The 10,167-nt window shown below is 44.9% G+C and overlaps 1 non-coding gene across 1 annotated transcript; it reads left to right on the forward strand.

Moving 5' to 3' along the window:
* Nucleotides 1-504: 504 nt before the first annotated feature.
* Nucleotides 505-576, forward strand: trnae-cuc (transfer RNA glutamic acid (anticodon CUC)). The gene has a single exon. It is a non-coding gene; the product is annotated as a tRNA-Glu (tRNA).
* Nucleotides 577-10,167: the final 9,591 nt, after the last annotated feature.

Raw genomic sequence — 10,167 nt, forward strand, 5'->3', positions numbered from 1 at the left:
GAGCGGATAGGTGGGAAGGGAGATTGGCAGGTAGGACAGGTCATGAGGATAGCACTGTGCTGGAAGTTTGGAACTGAAGTAAGGTGTGGGGAGGGGAAATGAGGAAACTGGTGAAGTCTACATTAATGTTCTGGGTTTGAATTTATCCGAGGCGGAAGATGGGGCGTTCTTCCTCCAGGCATCGGGTGTGGAGGGAGCGGCGATGGAGGAGGCCCAGGACTTGCATGTCCTCGGCAGAGTGGGAGGGGGTGTTGAAATGTTGGGCCAGAGGGCGATGGGGTTGATTGTTGCGGTTGTCCTGGAAATATCCCCTCAAGTGCCGTGACTGGACTCTGCGAGGAGTCTCCAGCCTCCCCAATGTAGAGGAGACCGCATCGGGAGCAATGGATACAAGAAATGACATTGTTGGATGCACAGGTGAAAGCTTGCTGACGACCACGGCCCATGTTCGATTTCCGGGAAGGAAAGTAATTTTTAGGAGAGCTGACAAGCGGAATCCGCATCTCCCTGGTGGTCTAGTGGTTAGGATTTGGCGCTCTCACCGCCGTGGCCCGGGTTCGATTCCCGGTCAGGGAAACCATTTTTAGGGGTGCAGGCTACCATTCTTCTTAAATGCGCTGTGTAATTATTTATAGTCGTTCCTGGGTGCTGCAGTGTATCGTGGCTCGTTGAAATAGTGTCCTGATTCAGATTTGTTTGTATGTGGAGGGATGATTGCTTCTGTAGTTAAGTACTTGGTTCGTGTGTGTTGTTTTCCTGTAGAGGCTGTTTTGAATTTACCATTGACATTTGCTCTACTGTGACATCCAGAAATGGCACTTTGTTGTTGTTCTCCTCTTTTGTGAATTTTATGTCAGCGAGGATATTGTTGATGGTGTTGTAGGTTTCCTCTAATTTGTTTCATTTTTTGATGACAAAAGTGTCATCACTGTCGTGGACCCAAAGTTTGGGTGGATCGTTGGAAGGGCTGTTTGTTCGAGTCTCTGCATTATTGCTTCTGCGAGGAATCCTGATACTGGTGGTTTCATGGGTATTTCGTTGATTTGTTTGGAGGGCTTGTTACTGAATACGAAGTGGGTGGTAAGACACAGTTCTACGAGGTTGACAGTGCTATCTTTGCTGATGAAGTTGGTGCTGTGTTTGTGTCTCTGGTTCTTCGAGTAGTGTCTCCAGTTTTCTTTGGCCAAGTTGATGTTAATGGATGTGAACAGGGCTGTTATGTCAAAGAACAGCATTATTCCATCCTCTTCTATCTTAGTGTCTTTGGTGTTCAGGAATTCTTGGATGGAGTAAATGGAGTGGCGTGAATCTTCGACTTGGTGTTTTCAGTGGAGGCCTTTGACTAGTCTGCATATTGGTGTTCCAAATGGTGAAGCTTTGGGCCTGAGGGGGGCTCCTGGTTTGAAGAGGAGAACAACAACATAGTACCATTCTTAGATGTCACAGTAGAGCGAACAGTCAATGGGGAACTTCAAACTAGCGTCTACAGAAAAACAACACACACAAACCAAATATTTAACCACAGAAACAATCATCCCAACAACCACAAACGTTGCTGCATCAGGACATTATTTCAACGAGCCACTACACACTGCAGCACAGAGAAACTACGAAGAGCAGAAGAGGAATTCGTATATAGTGTATTTAAGGAGAACGGGTCCCCAATAAACCCAGTCCGCCGATTTCTCATTGATGCTTCCAAGCTGACTTTCAAAAATTCGTTTGGCCGTCCATTCTTTCCTGTTTGTTTTTGGCGGGTTTTGAAAGCTTTCGCAATCCTCTGACTGAGTATTGGAGTTGGGAAGTTATGTTGTGGCTGTACAGGACATTGGTTAGACCAGTTTTGGAATATTGTGTGCAATTCTGGTCTCCTATCAGAAGGATACTGTGAAATTTGAAAGGGTTCTGAAGCACCAGTGGGTCCACAGAGGGGAAGAGGCCCTTCTGCTGCCCTGAGTGTGGGAAGGCCTTCAGTGATTCCTCTGCCTGCTGCCGCACCAGTTGGTCCACACCGGGGAAGGCTGTTCTCCGGCCCCAAGTGCGAGATGGCCTTCAGCAGTTCTTCCCACCTGCTGAGACACCAATGGGTCCACACTGAGGAGAGGCCGTTCTTCTGCCCTGAGTGCAGGAAGGGCTTTGCTCTTTCCTCCGACCTGCTGGCCCATTGGTGAGTCCACATGGGGGAGTGGTCGTTCAGTTGCCCTAAGTGCAGGAAGTCCTTCAGCAATTCCTCAGCCCTGCTGAGGCACCAGTCCGTCCACACCGGGGAGAAGCCGTTCTCCTGCCCCGAGTGTGGGAAGGGCTTTATCCGCTACTCCACACTGCGGAAGCACCAGCTGGTCCACACGGGGGCGGGGGGCGGGGGGGGGGGGGAGGGGGGAGGCCATTCTGCTGACCTGAGTGCGGGAAGGCCTTCATAAATTCCTCCACCCTGCTGAAACACCTGTGTGTCCTTCAGCAGTGGGAGGCCCTTCAGCTGGCCCGAGTGTGGGAAGAGGTTCATGTTTGCTTGCAACTTGCGGAAGCACCAGCGGGGGCACTGCTGCTCATTGAGCCAGGGACTGCACATTGCCAATGAAATGATCCAAATAAACCTCAGACCGCAAGACCATCGGAGCAGAAGTTAGGCCATTGGGCCCGTCGAGTCTACTCTGCCATTCGTTAGAGACAAAATTAGTGCAGATGAGATTAGCTACAGGAAATAGGCCATTAGTCCCAACAAGTCCACACAAACCCTCCGAAGAGTAACCCATCCACACCCATTTCCCTCTAACTAATGTACCTAACTCTATGGGCAATTAAGCATGACCAATCACCATGACCTACACATCTTTGGTTTATGTAAGAAGACAGGATCGCCCAGAGAAAACACATGCAGACACTGGGAGATTGTGCAAACTCCTCACAGACAGCTATCCAAGGCTGGAATCAAACCTGGGTCCCGTGCGCTGTGAACTGCAGTGGTAACCACTGAGCCACTACATATTGCAACCCGAAGTTGCAAGCAGGAGGTTGGGAGAATACAGCCTCAGAATGTGGAGTAGTCAGCTTTTTGGGTATTAACCCTTCTTCAGGACTGAAACGTTAACTTCTCCATGAGGAACGATTTATGGGAATGATGCTGGGGGTTGTAGGGTTTGAGCTCCAGGGAGAGGCTGAATAGGCTGGAGCTGTTTTCCCTGGAGCATCGGAGGCAGAGGAGTGACCTAATAGAGGTTACAAAATCATGAGGGGCATGGACAGGGTAATAGACAAGGTCTTTTCTCAGGGGTGGGGGAGTCCAGAAGTAGAGGGCATAGGTTTAGGGTGAGAGGCGAAATATATTAAAGAGACAACGTCTTCATGCAGGGGTTGGTACATATATGAAATGAGCTGCCAGAATATATGGGTCAGGTACTGTCAAATGGGACTAGATTAATTTAGGATATCAGGTCAGCATGGACAAGTTGGACTGAAGGGTCTGTTTCCATGCTGTACGTGTCTCTGACTACTGGTCCTCATGTAATTTTAAAATAGGGTCCAAGTAACTTTGAATAGTTCAATCTTATTGAGCTCACTTCCTGAAAAGTTTCAAATGAATCATCTGAGCGATACTGTTTAAACATGCTAAGTTGGACAAAGTATCCCATCAAGTTCAACACAAACCCAGAGTTGAAGAAGTCAGAAGTCAGAACACCAAGGGGACCAAACTGATCACAATATTCCAGGTGCAACCTTATCAACGTCCTGTATAACTACAACATAACTTGCCAACATCTATACTCAATTCCCTAACTGATGAAGGCCAGTGTGCTGAAACCTTTCTTCACTGCCTTGTGTACCAATGTAATCAGAGATATAGGACCTACTTTAAACTGATCCACAATCCAGCTTCTGGGAGCCCAGAAGCAGAGTAGTGCTGCGTGAGTGTGCTGGGCACATAACCCAGAGGTCGATGGGTAAAAACCATGTGATGCTATTGCCCAATATCTCCGTAAGCTGCTTTCATTTACAATGGTGCTCTGTTCTGTATGTTGCCTTTGCATCTGTTTCCCAAAGCTTCTTCAGTGGAGGAGTGGCAGCTGGAGCCCAGGAGATCAACGACCCGCCGGAGCTTGAGGAAGGTCCAAGCTCCAAGAAGCCGGCGGTAAGGCTGGAGGCTGGATTTGCTCAAGGCTTGTATTTTTAACTCATTTAAATGGTACCTCCTGTATGGGGCTATGGTTTACATTAAAACCGGAGGATCATATCAGAGTGTTTATATTTAGCAGCAGTAGTTGGTAAAATACACTCCCTGGAGGAGCACCCTCTATGATGCTGCATTTCTTGCTTTATGCCCTTCCCCCATTTCTTATCTCCCAGCTTGGTTTTATGTTTTTTTGGTTAAATTTAATTTCATATTAATCAGACTGGGTATTGACTGTGTGCTATTAATTTGCTTCTTCGAATATTGAAAGTCAAAATTAATGGTGTAATTTCATTTCTGATGTCAGAGTTTGACATTGAATGTGCAGATGTGAATACCAGTAAGTTGTGAAAATACATCAAGAACTTATGGTTTTTAACAAAACGAGCAGTTCACTGATATTCATGGCATTGTCTTATTTGGGAGTGATGATTCAAATCTGACCAACAAACCGTTTCATGCAGTCACCCAATTTAGTTAAAATTTTCATTAATTTAATTAAAGAAAAGAACTCTGGCAGGCTAAGATTTATGCAATCTATTTATAAGATTATGTCCATTGCTTGCAATATGGTCTCATCCACATTGGGGAAACTGGACGCCAACTCGCGGAACGTTTCAGGGAACTGCTCTGGGACACTAAAACTAAACGACCGACGCCTGCGGCTGAACGCTTTAACTCGCTCTCCCATTCCGCCAAGGACATGCAAGTCCTGGGCTGCCTCCACTGCCAAACTCTTGCTACCCGACGCTTGTAAGAAAAACTCCTCACCTTCTGACTTGGGACCCTCCAACCACATGGTATCAATGTAGATTTCATCAGTTTCCTCATTTCCTCTCCCCCACCTTGTCCCAGATCCAACCTTCCAATTCGACACCAACCTCTTGACCTGTCATACCTGTCCACCTTGCTTCTCACCTATTTGCTCCACCCTCATCTCTGACGTATTGCCATCAATCCCTACCTCCATCTACCTATTGCATTCCCAGCTGCCATTCATCCAGCCCCACTTCCTTCCCATTTACCTCTCAGCCCCCTTGGGCCACCCTTTATTCCTGATGAAGAGCTTATGCTCTAAACCAAGACTGTTATGAAACAACATTCTCAACAAATAGGAAATAGCTCCCAAGTCAGATTTCATTCCCTCTTCTGTTTCCCAGTTCATTCAGAAATAAGAAATATCTTTTTCTTCCACTAGAAAGTGATCTTCCACTTTGCGCTGTCTGAAGTGTTATGCCACATTATTACTTCAGCCACCTTTTAAGAATCGTTTCAACCTGTTTTTCTAACAATTGTGGAGGTGACCAAAAGCAAACATTTCACTCCTCCTCAATGTCCCATTTCTCCTCCTATGAGCCACTTTGTCATGTTGTCTATGTTACAAGCAGCCGAGTGCACTTGGTTTCTGAATTGAAATTTGGCCATTGAAGTGATCAGAATTAATATATATCGATGGATAGCTGTGTCTGCACTAACTGTAATTATCCACCAATACGATGTCGTTTGTTCCACCAAAACTGGAAACAATGATTTGTGATTATATTGCAGTCGGATGTAGAAAATCATCCCAGCGATCTTCACGTTTTCTAGTTTACTGTGGCCATACAGCATTGCGAGGCAGTTTGATGTGACTAAAACTTGGATGGAAAGAATGTAGATTGATGAGAAGTCAAAATGGCAGTGTCTCTGGCCACAATCGATCTGTCTGGCTTGATTTTATGAGTGGCGGCTGTTCAAGAGCAACTTCCACTCCATCACTTCAACCAGCAAGAGGAGATAAGTGTGAACACAACATTCCAACTGTGACATATACGCATTGCTTCGATGTTATTGATCAAAATCCTGGAACTCGCTCCTGAACCTTTATTATAGACCACATCATATTTGTGAAGCAATTTAAGAGGCAGCTCACCACCACTCTTTCAAGGACGGTTTGGGAAGACTTGCTGGCAGAGCCAATGATATGCACATGATATTGGAAACAGTCTAATCGTATGGATAGATGATTGGCTAACCAATGATACAGGAGGGATAAGGGGCATGCTCAGGATGGCAACTTACAACTAGCAACGTTCCACAGGGATCAGTGCTGGGGCACAAAATTATTTACTACATGGAAATGAATTACTTGGATAAGTAAAGTGAATGTACTATTGCCAAGATTGCAGTAGAGACAGTTGATTAGAATGCAGGTGGTAAGGATGACATGAACTCTTCATCCAAGTTCAGTGAGTAATCGGGAAGGCAAAAGGGAGATTGGCCTTTAAATGGAATATAAAAGTAGGGAGGTTATAGTGAACCTCCGCCTGGAGGTTTTGATTGAAAGTGCAGTGAAGATTCAACCAGCTGACATTGGATCTGAATCACATGTAGATCAGACCAGGTTTGGACAGCAGGAAACCAGATAAGTTTTTACAACAAACCACAACGATTTCATCATTTGACTCTTAAATCCAGATTTATATTGAATTCAATTCCACCATCTGCCGTGCCAGGTTTTGAACCCAAGTCCCGTGAACATTACCTGGGTGAATGGTCTGGTGACAATAAAGTGGCCATCGCCTCCCCTGAACACATTGGCATATTGTGTTCAGAGGTAACAAAGGAGCAAGAGGTTTCAGCAGCTGCTAAGTTGTTGATATTACACAAGGGAACATCAACACTCTCAGTAATGGCACATACTGAAGCCAGGGCCCTTTCTCAGAGGTAAGGGCTCGGGATCCACAAGAAATAGGAACAGCAATACGCCATTCAGCCTCTTGAGCCTGCTCCTCCATTCAGTAGGATCGTGGCTGATCTGGCATTCCCCACATCCACTTTTCTGCCCTTTTCATGTAACTGTTCATCCCCCGACTGATCACGAATCTATCGATCCTAGTTTTAAATGTGACAAGAAGGATGTCAACAGAGTTACTAGGGTTGGGGGAGGGGCGGGGGGTGCTCAGGTCGAACTTGGGGACTAAAACAATGGCTTCACACTTCACAATATTTAACTAAGGGAATGTTTATGGTTATCCAATGCTGGAAATTGGGCAGGCATTCAGATGAAATTATTGGTAAATTATGAATGACAGAGGAGTCGGGAGAGAAGTGGTGTTCAGGCACAGTTGGATATCATCAGTATAGATGCCAACACCAGCAGCTACGGTTAAATAAATAAGAACGGAAGACACTGAAAGCAGACCCTCCCAGAGGATACAGCGATATTAGAGAGGGTCAGTACTGTCATTAACTCTGATCAAGGCTGTCCGCAGGTCGACGAGGGAATGTTCATCATTGTCACCGTTACAAAGGATGTCAAATATGACCTTGCTAAGAACTGTTTCAGGGGTAGAAACCAGACTCGAGGGCTTTAAACACAGAATTCTGGAAAAGCTGGGAATGGCTTATTCAACAATGTTGCATCCAAACCAACACTTCCATTGGTGCGATAATTATAGAAGTGTTTTGGTTTTTATTTAGATGATTCTCAGCAATACTGAGTAAGAAGCAACAAAATTAACACAAGAAATATTGCAATTGCTACAATATGCCTGCTCCCAATAGGAGGCCACCTGGTGTTCACTTAACTGTCTGCAAGGCGCAATATTGGAAAGGAATTATCCAGTTCATAGCTATAAGAGGGGAGACACAGACTGCTTGATACAAAGGGCGGGAGTCGGCCACTCGGCCCTACGAGCCTGCTGCAACATTCAATAAGATCATGGCTGATCTGAATACAACCTCAGCTCTACATTCCTCCACATCCCCGACAATCTGTCACCCACTTGGTAAGCAAGAACCTGTCTACCTCTGCCTTAAAGACTTTGAATTCACTGCCTTTTGAGGAAGACACACAACCATCAGAAAGAAAAAAAATCATCCTCATTTTTGTCTTCTACTTTTAAAATATGACCCTCTATTTTCAGATATTAAGATGGGGATACAAGCTGCATTCAAATAATACCTGTGGTACAGTTAACTATCTCAAAGTGCTTCACGTGAACATAATGAGAATTCCTTTAAAAATCACAAGAGTGGAGCACAGATTAGGACAGGTGGCCAAAAACTTGGTCAAAGGAGCAGGTTTAGGGCAATCTTTTAAACAGGTTCAATTTCCCAAACATCTGAGGACTAAGACATAAAGAGCAAACACAAAATAGCAAAGGATGGGAAACAACAGTGTGGACATAATGTCACAGGATGAGTAATCCAGGGAACATGAGTTCAAATCCCACCACAGCAAGAGGTGAGATGTGAATAATTCAAATCATAAATGGGGAACACATAATTAGTCTCAGTATGGTATCGATGGCACTGACGTCAATTGTCATAAAAGCCCATGTTCAACAATGTCCTTTCAGGAGGGAAACTGCCATGCTTACCTGGTCTGGCTTACATGTGACTCCAGACACACAGCAATGTGGTTGACTCTTAAATTGCCCTCTGAATTGGCATAAGCAAGACACCTTGCACTTAAGGATGGATAAGAAACATCAACCTTGTTAAAGTGTCAGAACAGAAATTGCTGGAGAAACTCAGCCAGTCTGGCAACACCGGTGGAGAGAGAGAGAGAAAGAAACAGAGTCAATATCCTGGCCTGCGTCCAGAACAGTTGTGAAGAAGGGTCACAGCACTTGAAATGCTAACCCTGCTTCTCTCTCCACTTGTGCTTCCAGTCCTATTGAGTTTCTCCAGCAATTGGTGCATTTTTGTGTTTCAGATCTCCAGCATTGCAGTTCTTTATTACACTGACTTAGGGAAGCTCAAATCCGATAAAAGAATAAAGCAGAAGGGCTGGAATTACTCAGCAAGTCTGGCGGCAGCTATGGAGATAAAAACAGTTAGTTCTTCGGGTTATTGAATGATCTTACATCGGGGACAAACTTTTGGCAAGCTGCAAGAGTAAAAGGCACTGATGTAACTTCAACATCTGGGAGAACTCTCTCAGCCATGGAGGTCAGACTGACTCAGCATTCTGGTCCTGCTCATTACCTGTTAACTTCTCCATTTGTTGTTCTTGTTATATTTCTACATGGTTAACACATTCCTATGTTTTAAAATGATATTCCAAACTGACAGGAATTTTCCATGTAAGTAATCATACATTAGAGGGTTTGGAACGTGAATGTAACTTTTAAACAAAAAGTATTTATGCATGCATGGTGTGTGGGCATCGCTGGCAATGCTTGCATTTATACCATCCTTAACCACCCTGTGGTTGGTTGGAAAAGTGAATGAAGGTGTCTGAGATTGTCTTGATTAGCACAGCAATCTCAAAGATGGGTGTGCTCAGGTAGAAGTACCCTCCACTCCCACAGCAAGTCTGCATTCACTTCAATTACAGATGCCATCTCACACTCCCAGGAAAAGGACAGCATGGGATTACAATCAGAATAAAGCTTCCTCTACTCTTAAATTGAAAGTGAAGCTACCTCAACACTGTCCCCAACAAACACTGTCAAGACAGAGAGAGCATTGGGTTAGATACAGAGTAAAACTCCCTCTACACTTCCCCATTCATTCAGTCCCTGGACAATGACAGCAAAGGGTTAAATAAACAGTACAGCTTCTTCCATTATGACTGACACTTAGTACGTTCTACACCAATCCTCAAGGATAATTCAGAACTGAGCCTATTATCTGGTACTGAATTCACACACCCTAATGGGAATGACAGCAACAGAAAATCAGGTAAAACACACACAATGTACAACAAAACTAGACCGTTATTGGGATCTAAGATATTTAAATGAGAGGAGATATGATCCCTGCAATGATCTGAATGTGAGCTGAACAACTTTCTCACTTGAACAATATTCTCTGGGAATGCAATGTCCACCTCACTGCTGTCTATTCAATTCCTCTGCTCTCGTTCAGGGCTGAGTTGCGGCTGACCACATGGTGGCGTGGGCATCAAGAGGTTAGACAATTAAGGTCAACTTGGATTGAGGGCATCCTGTGTCATGCCAGTGAGGTCGAGGGCCGCTGATTTACTCAACTTATATTCGGGGACAAGGGGA

Source organism: Chiloscyllium plagiosum, unplaced genomic scaffold (assembly GCF_037043375.1).
Source record: "Chiloscyllium plagiosum isolate Xiang-an unplaced genomic scaffold, Cpla_swu_hap1 HiC_scaffold_27, whole genome shotgun sequence".
NCBI classification, from domain to species: Eukaryota; Metazoa; Chordata; class Chondrichthyes; order Orectolobiformes; family Hemiscylliidae; genus Chiloscyllium; species Chiloscyllium plagiosum.